Raw genomic sequence first — 21,255 nt, forward strand, 5'->3', positions numbered from 1 at the left:
ACAACTGTAAATTTGAATCCAAATCATTATATTTACACCCAGTTTTCTTTAGACATGTCAGGCGATGGATGCATGAACTAGGACGGTCTAAAATTCATATTGTGGTGTCAGATTTGGAGGTGCTGAGCTTCATCCCGGATGCTTCACACTCAGCTACAAACCACCCCAGTGCACGCTGAAGGTCCTGGTTTGACAAAGCCAACAGGACCACATCATCCGCAAACAACAGAGATGAGATTCTGTGGTTCCCAAACCGGCCCCCCTCTACACCCTGGCTGCGCCTAGAAATTCTGTCCATAAAGGTAATGAACAGAACCGGTGACAAGGGGCAGCCCTGGCGGAGGCCAACGTGCACTGAAAACAGGTTTGACGTACTACCGGCAATGCGAACCAAGCTCCTGCTGTGGTCGCACAGGGACCGGATAGCCCTTAGCAAAGGACCCCAGACCCCATACTCCCGGAGCCTCGGGGGACACGGTGAAACGCCTTCTCCAGATCCACAAAGCACATGTGGACTGGTTGGGCAAACTCCCATGAACCCTCGAGGGTGTAGAGCTGGTCCAGTGTGCCGCGACCAGGACGAAAACCACACTGCTCCTCCTGTCAAATTCTCCTCTCCAGCACCCTGGAATAGACCTTACCGGGGAGGCTGAGGAGTGTAATCCCCCTGTAGTTGGAACACATCCTCCGGTCCCCCCTTCTTAAACAGAGGGACCACCACCCCGGTCTGCGAATCCAGGGGTACTGTCCCTGACCGCCACACGATGTTGCAGAGACGTGTCAACCACGACAGTCCCACAACATCCAGAGACGTAAGGTACTCAGGACGGATCTCATCCACCACAGGAGCCTTGCCACCAAGGAGCTTTCTGACCACCTCGGTGACTTCGGCCTGGGTGATGGACGAGTCCGCCTCTGAGTCCCCAGTCTCTGCTTCCTCTTCGGAAGACATGGTGATGGGATTGAGGAGATCCTCAAATTATTCCTTCCACCGCCCAACAACATCCCCAGTCAGGGTCAACAGCTCCCCACCTGCACTAGAGACAGTGTTGGCTGACCGATAATCCTCCTCCATGGCCTCTCCGAACTCCTCCCAGTTGCTTCTGCGACCACACAGGCTGCAGCACACTTGTCCTGCCGGTACCTGTCAGCTGCCTCTGGGGTCCCACCTACCAACAAAGAGAAATAGGACTCCTTCTTCAGGTTGACGGCATCCCTTACGTCCGGAGTCCACCACCGGGTTTGGGGATTGCCGCCACGACAGGCACCAGAGACCTTGCGACCACAGCTGCAGGTGGCCGCATCGACAATGGAGGTGGAGAACATGGTCCACTCGGACTCCATGTGTCCAACCTGCCCCGGGATCTGGAAGAAACTCTCCCGGAGGTGGGAGTTGAAGACCTCGCTGACAGAGGGTTCGGCCAGTCGTTCCCAGCAGACCCTCACGATACGTTTGGGGCTGCCAGGTCTGACCGGTTTCCTCACCTCCCAGTGGATCCAACTCACCACCAGTGGTGGTCAGTCGACAGCTCAGCCCCTCTCTTTACCCGAGTGTCCGAGACACGTGGCCGAAGGTCAGATGATACTACTACAAAGTCGATCATCGACCTCCGGCTCAGGGTGTCCTGGTGCCACGTGCACTTATAGACACCCCTGTGCTCGAACATGGTGTTCATGATGGACAAACTGTGACTAGCACAGAAGTCCAACAACTGAACACCAAACGGGTTCAGATCGGGGAGGCCGTGCTTCCCAATCACGCCCCTCTAGGTTTCACTGTCGACGCCCACGTGGGCGCTGAAGTCCCCCAGGAGAACAATGGAGTCCCCGGTCGGAGCACTATCTAGTACCCCTCCCAGAGACTCCAAGAAGGTTGGGTACTCTGCACTGCTGCTTGGCCTATAGGTGGAGACAATAGTGAGAGACCTGTCCCCAACCCCAAGGCGTAGGGACATGACCCTCTCATTCACCGGGGTAAACTCCACCACATGGCGACTGAGCTGGGGAGCAATAAGCAATGCTACCCCAGCTCACCTCCTCTCCCCGTAAGCAACGCCAGGAAAGTGGAGCATCCAGCCCCTCTCCAGGAGTTGGGGACCAGAGCCCAAGCTGTGCGTGGAGGTGAGCCCGACTATCTCTATTCGGTACCTCTCAACATCCTGCACAAGCTCAGGCTCCTTCCCCACATATGTACATGCATATACACCCATACACACATATGCACAAACATACTTATACACATACACATATACATATGCATATATATATATAACATGATTGGGATTGAAAAGGAGATAGGAACATCTTCTTTACAATATGTGAAATGGAGTTTAGGTGTGATAAGGTGACATTAATGCAGGGATTTGTAAACGAGTTGTTATTGCACATGATTTGTGGGCATATTAATATTGCATGTGATTTGTGGACATATTATTGCATGTGGTTATTTCACAGTGTTATTGTACAGTCTGACAGCAGCAGGGCGGAACGACCTGCAGTATCGTTACTTCTTGCACTGAGGGTGCCTCAGTCTGTCACTGAACGAGCTGGTCAGCTCCACTACAGTCCGGTGCAGAGGGTGAGAGGAGTTGTTCATGATGGATTTGAACTTGGTTAACACCCTCCTCTCAGCCACCTCCTCCAGAGAGTCCAGAGGACAGCCCAGGACAGAGCTGGACTTCCTGACCAGCTTGTTCAGTCTCTTTCTCTCCCGCTCTGTGCTGTCCGGGGCCCAACAGACGACAGCATAGAGGAGAACTGATGCTACAACAGAGTCATAGAAGGTCTTAAGCAGAGGCCTGCTCACTCCAAAGGATCTCAGTCTCCTCAGGAGGTGGAGGCGACTCTGACCTTTTTTGTACAGGGCGTCGGTGTTGTGAGTCCAGTCCAGTTTGCTGTTAAGGTGAACACCCAGGTATTTGAAACTGTCCACAGTCTTTATGTTCTCCCCCTGGATGTTCCCAGGTGGGTGAGGTGGTGGTTTCCTCCTGAAGTCGATCATCTCCTTCATCTTACTGGTATTGAGACACAAGTGGTTGCGCTCACACCAGTCCACAAAGTCTGTGATGACTGACCGGTACTCCAGCTCCTTCCCCTCGGACACGCGACCCACAATGGTGGAGTCATCAGAGAACCTCTGGAGGTGGCAGCTGTCTGTGTTGTAGGTGAAGTCTGAGGTGTAGAGGATAAAGAGGAAACGCGAGAGGACAGTGCCCTGGGGGGCCCCGGTGTTGCACTTTACCACCTCAGACTGACAGCCGCGCAGCCGCACGTACTGCGGGCGGTCAGTGAGGTAGTCGATGGTCCAGGCGGCGAGGTGTCCATCCACACCTGCATTCTCCAGCTTCTCCTGCAGCAGTGCCAGTCTGATGGTGTTGAAAGCACTGGAGAAATCAAAGAACATGACTCTCACAGCGCTCCCGCCGGTCTCCAGGTGGGTTAGCACTCGCTGCAGCAGGTAGATGACAGTGTAGCAGGTAGATGACAATGTTGGGCCTGTAGGCAAACTGCAGTGGGTCCAGGGTGTCGCTCACCATACTGCGGAGGTGAGACACGACAAGCCGTTCCATGGTCTTCATGAGGTGGGAGGTCAGGGCAACTGGTCTGTAGTGGGCCGGTTCCTTGGCGTGTGGTGTTTTGGGAACCGGGACCACACAGGAGGTCTTCCACAGGCTGGAGACTACCCCTAGGCTAAAGCTCATGTTGAAGATGTGGCTGAGGACCTCACAGAGCTCATCTGCACAGGTCCTCAGCAGCCTCGGGGGGAGATCCCATCAAGTCCTGCTGCTTTCCTCTGCTTCAGCCGCAGGAGCTGGCCTCTCACCTCGGCTGGAGTGACAGTGAGGGGGGGAGGGAGCTGGGGTGTGAGCTGAGGTGGGCTGGTGCTGAATACAGTAGCGGGGGAGGAGGGACAGGGTCCAGGGTGCAGTGGAGGTGACCAGGGGGTGGAAGGTGGGGGGTCAGAGGGACTGGAGGACTGGCTGCTGGAGACGTGGAGGGCCGGCAGCAGGCAGAGGGGCAGGCGTGGAGGAGCCAAAACAGTTAAAGTAGCTGTTTAGCTCCTCTGCGAACCGAGAATCCCCATCTGCTCTCCTGCTGGCACCCTGTCCAAACCCGGTGACGGTCCTGAGGCATCTCCACACATCTCTGACATTGTACCAGTCCAGCTGCTCCTCCATCTTCCCTCCATACACCTTCTTGGCTGCACGGATCTTCCACTGGAGCTCCTGCTGGACTCTACGCTGCTCCTCTCTGTCTCCCGAGTTGAAGGCCCTCTTCTTATGGTTCATCAGGACCTTCAGCTCGGGGGTCACCCAGGGGTGGTTGTTGGGAGAGCACAGTACCCTCCGGGTGTGCACAGTGCTCTCCACACAGAAGTTCATGTAGTCAGTGACACACTGGGTCAGGCCGTTGATGTCTTCACCATAAGAGTTATGAAACATGCTCCAGTCTGTGGTTCTGAAACAGTCCCTCAGCCTCTCAGTGGCCTCTTCAGTCCAGAGTTTCAATGACCTTTTCTGCACTGGCTCTCTTCTCACCGTGGGTGTGTATTGGGGGAGCAGCTAGACGAGATTGTGATCAGAGCGTCCCAGCGGGGGGCGGAGGTGTAGGCGTCCTCCACATTAGTGTAAAAAAGGTCCAGTATTCTATTGTCCCTGGTTTTACATGTGACGTACTAGGTGAATGTGGGGAGGGTGGCGGAGAGGGAGGCGTGATTAAAGTCCCCGGTGATGAGGAAGAGCGCGCGGGGGTGTTGTGTCTGCAGCCGTGCTGTGAATCTGCTCACAGGCAGCGGTGGCGTCCGCAGAGGGAGGAATATACGCGCAGAGCGTAATCACACTTCCAAACTCCCGTGGGAGATAATACGGCCTCATGCTCACCGCGAGTAGCTCCACGTCCGACGAGCAGATCTGGTCTTTGACGTTAATATGAGTTGCGCTGCACCAACTCTCGTTCACATAAACGGCGAGCCCCCCTCCTCTCTTTTTTCCGCTCTCCACCAGTGTCCTGTTCGCGTGGATGAGTGTGAAGCTGTCCATGTTGATTAAGAGTCCGGTACATGTTCATCCAACCACGTCTCTGTGAAGCACATGAGACTGCAGCCCTTATACAGCCTCTGGAAACGTGTTAGCGCTGTTAGCTCCTCGGTCTTGTTGCGGAGAGATCTTACATTCCCCATGACCACAGATGGAATATAAGTCCTTCTCCGCTTTGTCCGCCTGGCCCTGCATCCCCTCCGTTTCTTCCGAATGTCTGCAGGTACGTCTGGGTGCTCAGCATAGCGGGGACCCTGCCCGCTATACATTTACTTTCTTAGTCCAAGTAGCTGATCTGGCTATAAACAATGGGACGCCCTGAGCTGGAAACAAAGGGATTTCCCCGCGCTGCCTCAAATAGCGCCGAGAGCATCATAAAAATAATCACAAGAGTAACAAAAGTGGGGTTCCCATGTGCATACTTACCAACCACTGCAAATAAAAAAATAAGCACCATTAAAAAGTATTAAAAATAGCGAAAGTAGGAAAAGAGGGAGCAGAGCTGAAGTAACAGGCTGCTGCGTCAACAGCGCCATCTTGGAAAAAAAAAAAGATATCTGTGAGGGATTCAGAATAGAGCCAATGCCTCTTTGCATCAAAAGGAACCAGCTAAAGTGGTTCGGGCATCTGGTGAGGGTCTCCCTAGAGAGGTCTTCCAGACACATCCAATTAGGAGGTGACCCTGAGGAAAAACCAGAACACACAGATATATTTCCCAAGTGGCCTGGGAAAGCCTCGGAACCCCGAGGAAGAGTTTGAGGAGTTCCCAGAGGATAGGGAATTTGGGGATGAGCTGGTTGGTTGGTTGCTGCCACAGTGACCCAGATAAGTGGCAGAAACTGAACAAATAACTGGTGTAAAGTAAAATTAATAACATAAATTTGATGACTTAGAAATGTTCATGTGTCCATTTCCTGGAGTATTAAATAAAAAAAACTGGTTATAAAATCAGACATTTGTTTTAAAATACTAAAATACACTATTTATAAAACTGGATGGCATTCCTAAATCGTTAGTCTGTTTTTTTACACCCCTTGAATTACAATTCACACTCTTACACTATAAGCACATCTTAATAGTTTCTTTTCAATCCCACTGTTGTTGTGTACACAGACACAATTATTACGTCCGCCAAGGACGTAATGAAATAATCGGCATGTATTTATTCGTCTGTCTGTCTGTTAGCAGGATTACGACAACAATACCTCATACTTTGGCTCTTTATCTGCTAACCTTATCCAGGAGAAGGCCACAATTTCACTTTATGTTCCACCAGCGTCATTCCTCAACATCTGACATTATTTGAACCTTGCTGTGTTGTCCCCTTGACTGAATCGCTCTGTGCTTCAAATTCACCAGCTGTGCCCAGACTTTCAATTCACCTTGAGAGAGAAGCTTCTCCTAAGCAGGGGTGGGGGAAATGCAGTTGCTCATCAGAAAGAATCCAATAATATTTAAGTAAATGTCAACTGCTTCTTACTAATCTTTTATGATTATTACTCAAGCTTTGTGACATAGAACTTTGAAATTTCAATCTGAACTCCATTACACTTTAAGATTGAAAATGACTTAAAAGTCACAACCTGGATCCATTACACAGTGTAATTTGTGTAACAAATACCAATTCTGCAGAATCAGAATGCAGATAAATTGTGCAAAAGACTGAACACCCTGTTGACCCCCAAAACGTGAATCTGCTGCAAATCATGAATTAGCCACAAATCGTTAAGGCAAATTTTACGCAAGCTGTGAATATTAGGCATGACAGGAAGGAAGGAAAAAGACCAGTGAGCAACTGGGGGGTGCGGGAGGGGAAAATTTTGAATTATTCACGTAAAAGGAGCTATTCTGGTGAATTTTAACAGATGAAAAGATGATTTTACATGGATAAAAAAAATGTTCTCATTCATAACTTCAACTGTTTAAAATATTGGCCGTGAATGTCAATTCATAAATTGTATCAAACTTTATTGCCACCAGACATTCCAAATCAATGTTTGTCAATAATGAAACCAAACAGCGAGGATAGTCAGTCCAATGTTCATGTGAATCCTGGTCAAATCCATTCAAGACCACTCGACAAATTATGGGCATTTTTTCAGTTAAAAAAACAGGTATGTTGATTTTCATTCAGTCCAATGCAAATTCCAAGTTGACACTATCTACAGCACTGAAAGGAATAACATAAAATCACGTACAGACAGTTCTAGCTAGTTAGTGTGTGTGGTATTTTACTCTTATTCAGTAATTTATGTCGAATCCTGGTGAAACATGGGCCCCACCCATGTCCCTTGTTGGTGTGTTCAACCCTTTTTTATATCTTCTTAGTTAATTTGTATTTTTCTTACCCTCTTAGTTCATTTTTTAATCAGTACTAACTTACTTCAGGAGTAGATATTCAGTCTGACATCAAAGCAGGCAGTCGCAAGGCTGCAGGCTGTAAGCAGTATTACTTTGTCCAGCCACGTCAATGCAAATTTTTCTTTACAGAATCTTAATGGATTTCTCAGAAACACTTGCCATCTTCGTCTTTTTTACTTTCCAGCGCATTTTTACTCACAAAAAACTGTCCAAACTTTTAAAGTATTTTCGCTTGCCACCATTATGCATCCCATAATAAGCCTTTTCACACTCTGGGAATGCACGACCAGGTTGGTTCAAAGGTCGAGAGGTGTAAAAATGTAAACAGACGCTCGGTCGGTCAGTGACAGCGTCAGTCAAATACGAGGTCTGTTAGAAAAGTATCCGACCTTTTTATTTTTTGCAAAAACCTGATGGATGTGAATCACGTGTGGATTTTCTTTGCAAGGAAAATGGTGGAACAACTGGAGCAGCACGACTGTATCACATTTTGCCAGAAACTGGGCGACAGCCAGGTGGAAACCATTCGGATTATTAAAACGGCTTTCGGTGACGATCCTATGGGCATCACACAGATTAAGGAGCGGTACAACCGGTTTAAAGACGGCCGCACAACGGTGGAGAGCGAGTCACACTCTGGGCGGCCATCAACACGCTGAAATGACCAGATCATTTCCAAAGTGAACGCTGTGGTGATGTGGGACCGTCGTGTGACTATCCGAGAAGTTGCGGAAGAGGTGGACATCAGCACTTTTTCGGCACATTCCACTGTGACAGAAGATTTGGCCATGAAAAGAGTTGTAGCGAAATTCATGCCGAAGGCTTCGGCATGAAGCTGCAGACGGAGCAAAATCACTTCCATGTTGAAGCCTCACAGGACATGCTGGACTCCAAAAAATGATGCCCACCTCTTCCACAATTTCTCGGATAGTCACATGACTGAAAAAACACCGAAAGCCGTCTGAATCTTCCGCCAGAGGTCCCCAAGAGCGGGAAACCTGCTTTGCTTAGGCCACTTCAACAGGGCTACATCCCTCAGGACATGGGTGATGCTATCATTGCCACCTTATACAAGAACAAAGGAGACCGCAGTGACTGTAACAACTATAGGGGCATCTCCCTGTTAAGCATCGTTGGCAAAGTGTTTGCCCGTGTTGTGCTTACTCCCGCCTCCCGCATCTACCCAGAGTATCTCCTTGGTATCTCACACAGAGGATGGCCTCCAACAGCTAGTCAATCTTCTATCCCACGCCTGCAAGGAATAAATGGACTGCATTTATATAGTGCTTTTCCATCTGCATCAGACGCTCAAAGCGCTTTACAATTATGCCTCTCATTCACCCCGATGTCAGCGTGCTGCCATACAAAGCGCTCACTACACACCGGGAGCAATAGGGGATTAAAGGCCTTGCCCAAGGGACTTTAGTGATTTTCCAGTCAGGCGGGGATTTGAACCCTTGATCTTCTGGACTCAAGCCCAACACCTTAACCACTAGTTTAACCATCAGTCTGAAGAAGACAAATGTTACGGCTCAGGGCACCGAGCTCCACCAAGAATCGCCATCGATGGGTACACCTTAGAGGTCATCGACAACTTCACATACCTCTGGTCCACTATCTCCAGCACGCTGTCCATTGACACAGAAGTCAACAGCAGAAAAGCCAAGGCAGCAGCAGTCATGGCAAAACTGCAACAGCGAGTTTGGAACAACTCCAACCACAATATGAAAACCAAGATGCCCGTCTACCAGGCCTGTGTGCTCAGCACTCTTCTGTAGGGCAGTGAGATGTGGACCACCTACGTGAGGCATGAGCGGAAACTGAACAGCTTCCATATGAGGTGCCTGCATCGCATTCTGCACATCACACTGTGGTGACAGTGCAGTTTATGTGCCAGGAAGGGAATATTTCAAGTGCGCACCGTGCCAACATGGACAGCATGCACTCCGTGCTGCGTGAGAGTCGCCTTCGATGGCTCGGTCATGTAAGGCAAATGTACGCAGGCCGCATTCCAAAGCACCTCCTCTACAGCCAACTGGTAGAAGGCTATTGGAGGGTTGGGTGCCCAAAACTGCGCTTTAAGCACGTCTGCAAGAGTGATATGCAGAACTGTGGCATCAACATCAAGACGTGGGAGAGCCTAGCAGATGAACGCTCTGTTTGGTGCATTACTGTGAGGCAGGGTGCGAAAATCTCAGAGGAAGCGCAGAACACAACTGCCGCCCAAAAGAGAGCCAGGCGAAAGGAGCAGCAGCAACCGGCACAACAGTCAACACCTTTTGTCTGCACCAGATGTGACAGAGATTGTCACTCACGCATCAACTTGCACAACCACTCCAGGAAATGCAGCTGACCAAAGGAGCTACACCATCGTCTCTCGAGATGGACGGATGCGGACAACAATGCCACAGATGTCGCGAGTTTTGAGGAAGTGTGCAGTTGGCATGCTAACTGCAGGAATGTCCACGAGAGCTGTGGCCCATGAACTGAATGTTCATTTCTCTACCATAAGCCATCTCCAAAGGTGTTTGAGAGAATTTGGCAGTTCATCTAACCGGCCTCACAACCATAGACCACATGTAACCACACCAGCCCAGGACCTCCACATCCAGCATGTTTACCTCCAAGATCGTCTGAGACCAGTAACACAGACAGCTGCTGCCACAGAACCAAACTTTAAGAAACGGTCTCAGGGAAGCTCATTTGCATGCTTGTTGTCCTCATTGGGGTCTTGACCTGACTGCATTTCATTGTTGTAACTGACGTGAGTGGGCAAATGCTCACACTCAATGGCGTTTGGCTGCTTATCAACTCTATGCAAAGGAGATGTGTTGCACTGCGTTAGACAAATGGTGGTCAAACCACATACTGACTGGTTTTCTGACCTACAAACCACCTTCCCCACACCAATAAGTTAAAACTGCACATTTCAGAGTGGCTTTTTATTGTGGACAGCCTACAGCACACCTGTGCAATAATCATGCTGTCTAATCAGCATCTTTATATGCCACACGTGTGAGGTGGGATGGATTATTTCAAAAAGGAGAAGTGCTCACTAAGAGATTTATACAGAGTTGTGAACAATATTTGAGAGAAATAGGTCTTTTGTGTATATCGAAAATGGTGTAGATCTTTGAGTTCAGCTATAATATAATAATTAGAGCCCGACTGATATGGATTTTTTTGAGGCCGATGCCGATAATGATATTTGGATGAAAAAAATGCAGATAATTGATAAATCGGCTGATTTGCCGATAGCCGATAAATCAGCCGATATTATTGTTTTTTTTAAATGAATAAAATGTTCTTTTTTGGACCCTTAACAAAAAAGGCATGAGCTAAAAGCTGAAGCTTTGTCCTCATATTGATTAACTTTATAACACAGAAGAATTTTCAACTTTAAAAAATGCAATCAAGAATTAAACCTTTGTGAAATTAGCAAATACATATCCTTAAAAAGAGTTGTGAAATACATCTGATCTTGTACCTCTTGTTGCTGCAACTTAGATATAGGTTCAGGATAAGGATATAGATCCTTATAAACTTACTTGTATGCTTTTGTCAGCCGATCAGTGCAGTGTGACGGCGAACTACGGGGGCCGGTAATGAACACATTTAAGCAGGGGTGTAAGTAGCTCTCAGTTGAATGGAGTCAGAGCTCCATCTACTGGACAAACGGTGCAAGGACATTTTACATTGCCGACACAAACATTATTTCAGTAAGTGTTCTGTTTATGAGAAATTATCTGCGTTATATCGGCAAAACTTTGGCCGATAGTGAGTACTTTGAAAAGGGTTTATATTTGGTGATAATATCGGCCGGCCGATATATCGGTCAGGCGCTAATAATAATAATAATTTATCAATTTATATAGCGCCAAATCACGAGTAATCGCCTCAAGGCGCTTCACAAACATTTAAAAGCAGAATAAAATGAAATAAGATTAAAACACAATAAAAAAATTAACATAAAAGGTAAAAGAAGTAAAATAAATAAAACGAATAAAAAAAGACACACAATCATATAAAATACTAATGATAAAACAGGGAGAACAGATGTGTCTTCAACCTGGCTTTAAAAGTCTCCACAAAGTCCGACTGTCGTATTAGCGCAGGCAGATCATTCCACAGAGCTGGGGCGCGGTGATAAAAAGCTCTGTACCCGCTGACCTCGTCTTCACCCTCGGGACACACAATAGTACCGCACCCTGTGAACACAGAGCCCTTGCCGGCACATAGGACTCAACCAGGCCGGCCAGATAGGGGGGCACCAGTCCGTGAACAATTTTATAGGCTAATAGTAACACCTTAAAATCCAATCTCAAGGAGACCGGAAGCCAGTGAAGGGATTCCAGAACAGGCGTAATATGATCAAACCTTCTGCTTCGTGTCATAAGTCTGGCAGCAGCATTTTGAACCAGTTGAAGACCCCTGATGCTGGACTGTGGTAAACCACAAAACAAAGCATTACAATAGTCCAATCTAAAAGAGACAAACGCATGAATCAGAGTCTCAGCATCAGCCATAGACAGGATGGGATGAATCTCTGCTATATTTCTTAGATGAAAGAAAGCAGTCCTCATACTGTCCCTAATGTGGAGGTCAAAGGACAAAGTAGGATCAAAAATTACCCCAAGGTTCCTCACTTTGTCAGTATGATGTATAATGCATTAACCTAGGCTAAGCGCTAGCTGATCAAATTGATGCAGATGTCTTGCTGGACCAAGAACCATCATTTCAGTCTTATCAGAGTTCAAAAGTAGAAAGTTGCTAAACATCCAACTTCTCACTGCTGCGAGACAGTCCTGTAAAGATTTTATGTGGACAGGATTTCCAGCAGCTATCGGCATATACAACTGAGTGTCATCAGCATAGCAATGAAAAGCAACCCCAAAACGCCGCAAAATGTTCCCAAGGGGTGCCATATACAGGGAAAAAAGCAGGGGACCCAGAACGGATCCCTGCGGAACCCCGAACTTCATGCCCCTAAAGTCAGAGGTAGTGTCGTTGCACAAAACACAGTGTGAACGACCAGACAGATAAGACATCAGCCACGCAAGAGCAGTTCCAGTAATCCCAAAACAGTAGCCTATCAAGTAGAATATGATGATCAACTGTGTCAAACGCAGCACTGAGATCCAGCAACACCAATACTGTAGTAGTATCCGAGTCCATCGCAGAAGATCATTAACTACTTTAATAAGTGCTGTTTCTGTGGAGTGATGTCTTCTAAAAGCAGACTGCAGTGGCTCAAAAAGGTCATTCTCAGTAAGATAGTCCACAAGCTGCCGTGAAACCACCTTTTCCAGAATTTTAGAGCAGAATGATAGATTTGATATCGGCCTATAATTTTTCAATACACCAGGATCAAGATTAGATTTCTTGAGTAGTGGTTTAACCACTGCAGATTTAAAACAATTTGGAACAGATCCAGAGTTTAGAGAAAGGTTCATTTCCAGCTCAGTCAGCCCAAGAATGGGCCAAAGATCCTTAAACAATTTTGTTGGTACAGGATCAAATAAACAAGTTGTGCTTTTAGTAGACATCACGAGTTTCATCAGCACAACTAGTGAGATACTATTAAATTCTGTGAATCTAGGTAGCACCTCAGTGGTAGTCCCCAGCTCAGTAGCTGGATACAATGACTGGACCAAAGTATGCTGAGATGTGCTCAACCTAATATCTTCTATTTTCTTTTCAAAATAGTCCAGAAAGTCCTGTGCTGAAAAAGGAGAATGACCAACAGGTGGCAGTCCATGAATAAGAAATGCCACCGTATTAAACAAAAACTTTGAGTTATGCTTGTTTTTGTTGATCAATTCAGAGTAATAGGTCTGCTTCGTAGCCAATAAAGCATGCTTGTAATCTAAAATAGCTTCACGCCACGCAAGGTGGAACACCTCTAGTTTGGAATTACGCCATTTCCGTTCCAACCCTCTAGCCTTCTGTTAAGGTCACGCAAATACCTGTTGAACCAAGGTGTCTGTGCCTTGGGAAGGCATGGCCTTAATAGAGGAGGCGCAATCATCAAGTGTGGTTTTTTGGCACTAAATTCAGGCTATCCGCAAGACCGACTGAAAATTTATCAAGCTTGAAGTTAAGATTTCTGGTAGTCTCGCTTCAAGTGCAGTCAAAGTTGAAGGTTTAATACGTCGCCGCAATGATAGGCAAGGTTGTTGCTCCACTAAACGCGGCAGTGTAATTGTAAACCTAATAAGCGAGTGGTCAGAGACCGCTGATGCAAGAGGCAGGATGTCAATATTTGTGACAGCAAGGCCACGTGCAAGAACCAAATCCAGAGTATTACCACTGATATGCGTTGAACCATGAATGAACTGCCGAAATCCTAGTGCATTCATGATTTCCATAAATGATTTACCAAGGGGATCAGAGGGCTTATTTACGAGATGGGTCTCACAGTTTCTGAAAAAATTTTGATCAAGCAATGAGGCAGTCTCTCAGCAAGTTCTCAGACAAAGGAATTCCGATGGGAGGGGTGGACCAGTGCTCACTCAAAGCCTGCCCACAGGCGAATGACCCAACCGACAGGCGTGAAAAAACTCACCCATGCGCACAAGGGTTCAAGGTTGGCTGATGTAATCGCACGTGATTCAAATCCATATAGTTTTTGAAAAAAATAAAAAGGTCCGATACTTTTCTCACAGACCTCGTATATGAATGTTAAAGTCACCAATAATCAAAATGTTGTCTACACTAGTTGAAAGACTAGAGATGAACGCACCAAATTCATCTAAAAAAAAATCAGAATATGGGCCAGGAGGCCTATAGACAGTGACAACATAGCTGATTTCCAGTTTTATGACCTTGACAGTACTTAGTATGATGGGCATAATGGAGAATCAGATGCTCAAATGAATTATATTTATGACCCCCAACAGTTAATAAATTAAACCTGGATTTATAAAGAAAAGCAACACCCCTGCCTTTCCTCCCATCACATGAAACGTGACAAAGTATATGCCGGTGGGCAGGCCTCATTCAGAGGAAGGATTTAAGCCAGGTTTCACATAATCCAAGCATATCCAGACAATGATCCACAATTAAGTCATTCACCAGCAGTGACTTCAGAGACAATGATCTGATGTTAATGAGACCCAAACTAGTTCAGCTCATGAAAAATTCAGCTCATGAAAAATGGGAGCAAAAACAAAAGTACTGCATTAATATTTTGTTCAGTGTGTCTGGAGATACATACATACATATACATATATACATATATACATATACATATATATACATATATATACATACACATACATACATATATACATATACACATACATACATATATACACATATACACATACATACATACATATATACACATATACACATATACACATATACATATACATATATACATATACATATATACATATATATATATACATATACATATATACATATATATATACATATACATATATACATATACATATATATATGTATGTTGCTACCAAAAGATCTGTGTCAGTGCAATCTTAATTTTCATGATATGTGCTATTAACTGCACATATCACCGATCATTAGCCGTACATTCATGTCTGTAAACTGCTGTTTACAGTAATTACTGGATGTATATTTTTAAATGTTTTTGTGAAAAAAAGGTATCCATTTGCCAAATATAATAATTTTATCTCAATCATGCTATTCATATGGCATCTGTACCCATATTTCCAACATATTAGCAGGCTTAAATTCACTACGTGATATATCATTCCAAGCTACTGCTGCACAAATTACACTCAGCAAAAATATAAATGCAACACTTTTGGTTTTGCTCCCATTTTGTATGAGATGAACTCAAAGATCTAAAACTTTTTCCACATACACAATATCACCATTTCCCTCAAATATTGTTCACAAACCAGTCTAAATCTGTGATAGTGAGCACTTCTCCTTTGCTGAGATAATCCATCCCACCTCACAGGTGTGCCATATCAAGATGCTGATTAGACACTATGATTAGTGCATAGGTGTGCCTTAGACTGCCCACAATAAAAGGCCACTCTGAAAGGTGCAGTTTTATCACACAGCACAATGTCGCAAGATTTGAGGGAGTGTGCAATTGGCATGCTGACAGCAGGAATGTCAACCAGAGCTGTTGCTCATGTATTGAATGTTCATTTCTCTACCATAAGCTGTCTCCAAAGGCGTTTCAGAGAATTTGGCAGTACATCCAACCAGCCTCACAACCGCAGACCACGTGTAACCACACCAGCCCAGGACCTCCACATCCAGCATGTTCACCTCCAAGATCGTCTGAGACCAGCCACTCGGACAGCTGCTGAAACAATTGGTTTGCATAACCAAAGAATTTCTGCACAAACTATCAGAAACCATCTCAGGGAAGCTCATCTGCATGCTCGTCATCCTCATCGGGGTCTCGACCTGACTCCAGTTTGTCGTCATAACTGACTTGAGTGGGCAAATGCTCACATTCGCTGGCGTTTGGCATGTTGGAGAGGTGTTCTCTTCACGGATGAATCCCGGTTCACACTGTTCAGGGCAGATGGCAGACAGCGTGTGTGGCATCGTGTGGGTGAGCGGTTTTCTGATGTCATTGTTGTGGATCAAGTGGCCCATGGTGGCGGTGGAGTTGTGGTATGGGCAGGTGTCTGTTATGGACGAAGAACACAGGTGCATTTTATTCATGGCATTTTGAATGCACAGAGATACCGTGACGAGATCCTGAGGCCCATTGTTGTGCCATACATCCAAGAACATCACCTCATGTTGCAGCAGGATAATGCACGGCCCCATGTTGCAAGGATCTGTACACAATTCTTGGAAGCTGAAAATGTCCCAGTTCTTGCATGGCTGGCATACTCACCGGACATGTCACCCATTGAGCATGTTTGGGATGCTCTGGACCGGTGTATACGACAGCGTGTACCAGTTCCTGCCAATATCCAGCAACTTCGCACAGCCATTGAAGAGGAGTGGACCAACATTCCACAGGCCACAATTGACAACCTGATCAACTCTATGCGAAGGAGATGTGTTGCACTGCATGAGGCAAATGGTGGTCACACCAGATACTGACTGGTATCCCCCCCCCCAATAAAACAAAACTGCACCTTTCAGAGTGGCCTTTTATTGTGGACAGTCTAAGGCACACCTGTGCACTAATCATGGTGTCTAATCAGCATCTTGATATGGCACACCTGTGAGGTGGGATGGATTATGTCAGCAAAGGAGAAGTGCTCACTATCACAGATTTAGACTGGTTTGTGAACAATATTTGAGGGAAATGGTGATATTGTGTATGTGGAAAAAGTTTTAGATCTTTGAGTTCGTCTCATACAAAATGGGCGCAAAACCAAAAGTGTTGTGTTTATATTTTTGTTGAGTGTATAATTTTTATATAAAATATAATTGGGTTTTTTATGTTCAAATATGCATTATAGTTGTTTAATGTGAATTTTATACTCCTTAAAAACTAATAAGCAATGTTTTGTAGCAACTAAAATGTTCATAAAATAAATATTTATAAGTAGTTAAATCTAACACCGTAAAAATCCAGCTTGGGGTTTGAAGGAATTGACAGTAAATACGTTTTAGCAGAAATACATTATCGTGCATTAATTCTATATTCTTGGGTAACAGGCTAAGGTGTGCATTAAGTGTATTCTTGGGGCCAGAGCACTCGATATTGCCTCTCACCTTAGGGTGCTGACAGTTGCACAAGAATAGTCAGTCAAAGGAACACGACACTAGCCACATAGTTATTCATGTCAGCACCAATGATATTTTGATGAGACAATTGGAGGTCACAAAAATTTACATAGAGAGGAATTGTGACCTTGCCAGAAAGATGTGTCGACATCTATAAATAGCCTCTCCAGCCCCCGATGTGGCATTTAGTAGGCTGACGTCATTGAATAGGTGGCTGGCGCAGTCTTGTAGACAGCAAGGCTTTAGTTTATTGATAACTGGCTCTCTTTCTGGGGTCGCCATGGCTTGCTGATGCAGGAAGGCCTTTACCCTACTGGGAAGTTGCCGCCATCTTATCTGCAAACACAGATATATTTCTACAGGGAGGGTAACATTAGGACTCTACAACAGGTCAGGGAGCAGGTGATTAGAGAACCTGCAGGGTCTACGATTAATGTGGTTGTGGAATCCATTAGCATAGTGGGGAAAATAGCACAGAAAGTCGACTGTGATGACTGCAGTTTATGTGCCAGGAAGGGAATTTTTCAAGTTGAGATTGTGGCTTGTTTCCGCAGACATACCCATAAAGAGCGCAGATGGACATGTTTTGCAAACTTACTTCCCATTATTACATTGGAAAGCAGTAAAATTAAGGATGCCCCACTGGCTGTTGCTGCAAAGTCAAAGTCTGCTACCTTCAACCTGTGTGAAACTTCATAAACCGAAACCTAATTTTAGGCATTTTATATATAGATTATTCTGGAATGACCCCCAAATCCCAATAGTCGAAATGTCAACCCCAATGAGGTCCTTAGTTTGGGTCTCATTAACATAAGGTCACTGTCCTCAAAATCACTGTTGATAAATTATCTAATTATGGAACACCACAATATGTGAATTCTGAATTCTTAGATGAATTTGGTGAGTTTATCTCCAATCTGGCAACCCATGCCGATAACATTTTGATTGTTAGTGACTTCAACATTCATATAAAAAAAAACACTTTCTGACCCCCTTTGCAAATCATTCATGGACATATGAGCATTCCAGCAATGGATTCAGGGTTCGACACACCTTAGTAAAAATACTCTGGATTTCGTCCTCGTTCGTGGTATCGCTGACACAACCATCGACATCGTGCCTCTTATGTCAGAGGTTTCAGATCACTCACTTAAGTTTACAGTCACGGTGCCTTGTTCACTGGAATGAGAAACTTTTCCATCGTCATGGCGACACAACTCAACTACAATTGAACTTGGAGACAGAATGCCTGATATCTTAACGTCACTTTCGGAAAATGACCATTCAGTAGATAGTCTTATGGACAGCTTAAATTCAGGGCTCACAACCACACTCGACATGATTGCTCCACCTACATTAAAACCATGCACCCCAAAACACACTTGCCTTGGTTCAGTGATTACTTACGTGGCCTCAAGCATAAGTCTAGAGGTTTAGAATGAAAATGGCACAGTTCAAAACTAGAAGTACTCCACCTCGCAATGTTATTCTAGACTTTAAACATATACTACTGGCTTCAAAGTGGACCTATTACTCTGATTTGATTAACAAAAGTGAGCATAATTCAAAGTCTTGTTTGACACAGTGGCAACACTTATTCACGGACATCACCCGTAAATCGCTCTCCATTTACAGCCCAAGATTTCTTAGATTACTTTGAGAAAATAGATGACATCATGTTAAATATATCTCAGTATGCCTTAGTCCGGCCACTACACCCTGTTATTGAGGTGGGTGCCATCACTGATAGAGCACCTAGTTTTACCAAATTTAATTTTATTTTCTTGGACATGCTGACAAAACTTGTAAACTGTTTTTTTTTATCTTTTAGTTATTACACAGCAGCTGCACATGCTCCAGCTGCTCGCACTGTGTTGCAGCAGGATCGTACAAACCTGGCTGTCGGTGCAATGTTTTCGTGGTTCGTTAATTCCAACTGTTTTGTGCTGTTTCAAAGTAATTCGACCAAATTCGCATTACGTGTGAATGGGCCCTTAAAACAGACAATAAGAGAATTAAAAGAAAGACACTAAAGATCAACTATGGGATGCAGTGATTCATATTTCAACAGACTATATTTCACCGTGATTTTTTAAAAGAACGCATCGAAAAGCTCTCAAACAAACAAACTTTTTATTTCAAAATAGTAAGCTAACAACTCTTTATTTGGTAACTGTTAATAAATTATTTGTATAGTGGCAAAGAAAAATTCAGGAGAACAGCTCTCTGAAGAACTTTCTCAGAAAAATAAAAACCAACACTGACCCCTGTAAGTAAGTCAAAAGATAGCACTGTCAGATTTCATTTGTCTCGTTCTGTCAAACATGCAATCTGCTTTCTATGCAATATTACAAAACAACTTCGAGACAAAGTGTGCTGATAATGTTTGACTTGTTTTTAGAAAAACAGTTTCAGGAAGCTGGCTTGTCAAGAGCACCGGATGCTCCGCTTTGCTCATTTTACAGAAAAAGCTACCACTGTCAACAGTTTACAATGCTTCTGTTCAGCAGATTCATGACATTAATATTCACTGTGGCGCACCAGGGTGGCTGCTGTCAGCCTTGCAGCTCCCTTGCCATGCCCTAGAATAAATACACATTTTTACATCTGGCTGATAACCAAATACCATCTGTACAGGTGATCCTTATGACAGAAGAACAACTGTGACATTATGAACTTTATTACTGAAGATATAGGTGATATACAGTTGTATTCAAAATAAAAGTGCATTTATAAGATTTTATTTCCATATATGCAAACACACTGGGGACACTGCACATTCAATTCCAAATCAAAACAAGAAATGTTTAAAATGGGGCTGGTCAACACAAATATCTGTTCACAATGGCCTTTAGGTAGCACAGAATTATCTTCACACAATCTGTCAACCAGTTCACTCTCTGTGGGTTGCGGTCACTGATGCACTCTCTACCATTCTGAGTTGCAGATTCCCAGCATCTGCACCACTCTTTCTTGGTGATACTGCCAAAGTTCACATCCCATCTGATTTAAAAAATCCATTGCTCATCTCTATAACTGTTGCTAAGAAAGTCATCCTCCAGAACTGGAAATCAAGAATTCTTGTCACATAACTCACTGGACCAACCTAATTTCAGAATACATTTTAATAAAAAAAAAAAATGCACACAAAAAGAACCACAAGTCAGCCTTTGAAAAAAAAAAACTGGAACCCATTTTTATCATTTCTAAATCCAACCAAAACAAAGCTTTCAACCGGGAACGTGAGCAAACTCGCCACCACCTCATCACTAAATCTCCTATTCTCTACTAATTAATCTTTCTTCACCCAAACACATCAGTTCCCACAACTTCACACACATACACAGAGATACACAGCGTATTTGATAAACCTCACCATCCCCAAACAAACCCACTTAATCACAGTTCACCCCACACAATAGTAACAACATATCTTTACTCTGTGCCTGGTCATGTTTGTCATCTTTGTTTTGTCTGTACCGTCTTATTATTCATACATAACCCTGTATTGTCTCTTGTCCGTCTCTCACTTTGTTCTGTGTTAGTCATCTCACATTTTAAATAAAACTAAAATTAAATTCAAAACTAAGAAAAAAAAAAATCAAATTTGTTATTACTTTACAGAAAGTAAACAAAAATGAATATTAGGTTCAAAAAATAGCAGTGTTTGCATTTTTCTTTACAAGCTTTAACATGAAAAATAGAGATTTAGTTTTCCAGGAAATCACTGAGCTAATATTGAGTTGTATAACCACTTTTTTGAGAATTGATTTGATTCTAACATCTGTGAACAGGTATTCCAGCCCAGGACGACTGGACCACATTCCACAATTCCTCTGTATTTTTGATGTCACCCCACAAGTTTTCTATTGGATTAAGGTCTGGGGATTAGGCTGGCCAATCTAATGTTAATCTTGCTGGTCTGGAACCAAGATGCTGCTTGCATGCTGGTGTGTTTGGGATCGTTGCCTTGTTGAAGCACCCTTTTCAAGGGTATTTCTTCTTCAGCTTAAGGCAACATGACCTCTTCAAGTATTTGATGTGCTGTACTTTCCTAGGTATGGGTTGCACAAGTCGCACCTATCCAAAAATGCCTTAAATGTTAAAAGAGAAAATAAAAAAAAACCTACATAAATCGCACCGGAGTACAAGTCATATT

General features: G+C 44.5%; 1 protein-coding gene across 4 annotated transcripts in view; it reads right to left on the bottom strand.

Moving 5' to 3' along the window:
- slc4a11 (solute carrier family 4 member 11) overlaps positions 1 to 21,255 on the bottom strand; it is a 333,676-nt gene that overhangs the window by 204,385 nt on the left and 108,036 nt on the right. The gene's annotated exons all lie outside the window — the stretch shown is intronic.

This window comes from Thalassophryne amazonica, chromosome 19 (assembly GCF_902500255.1).
Source record: "Thalassophryne amazonica chromosome 19, fThaAma1.1, whole genome shotgun sequence".
Lineage (NCBI taxonomy): Eukaryota > Metazoa > Chordata > Actinopteri > Batrachoidiformes > Batrachoididae > Thalassophryne > Thalassophryne amazonica.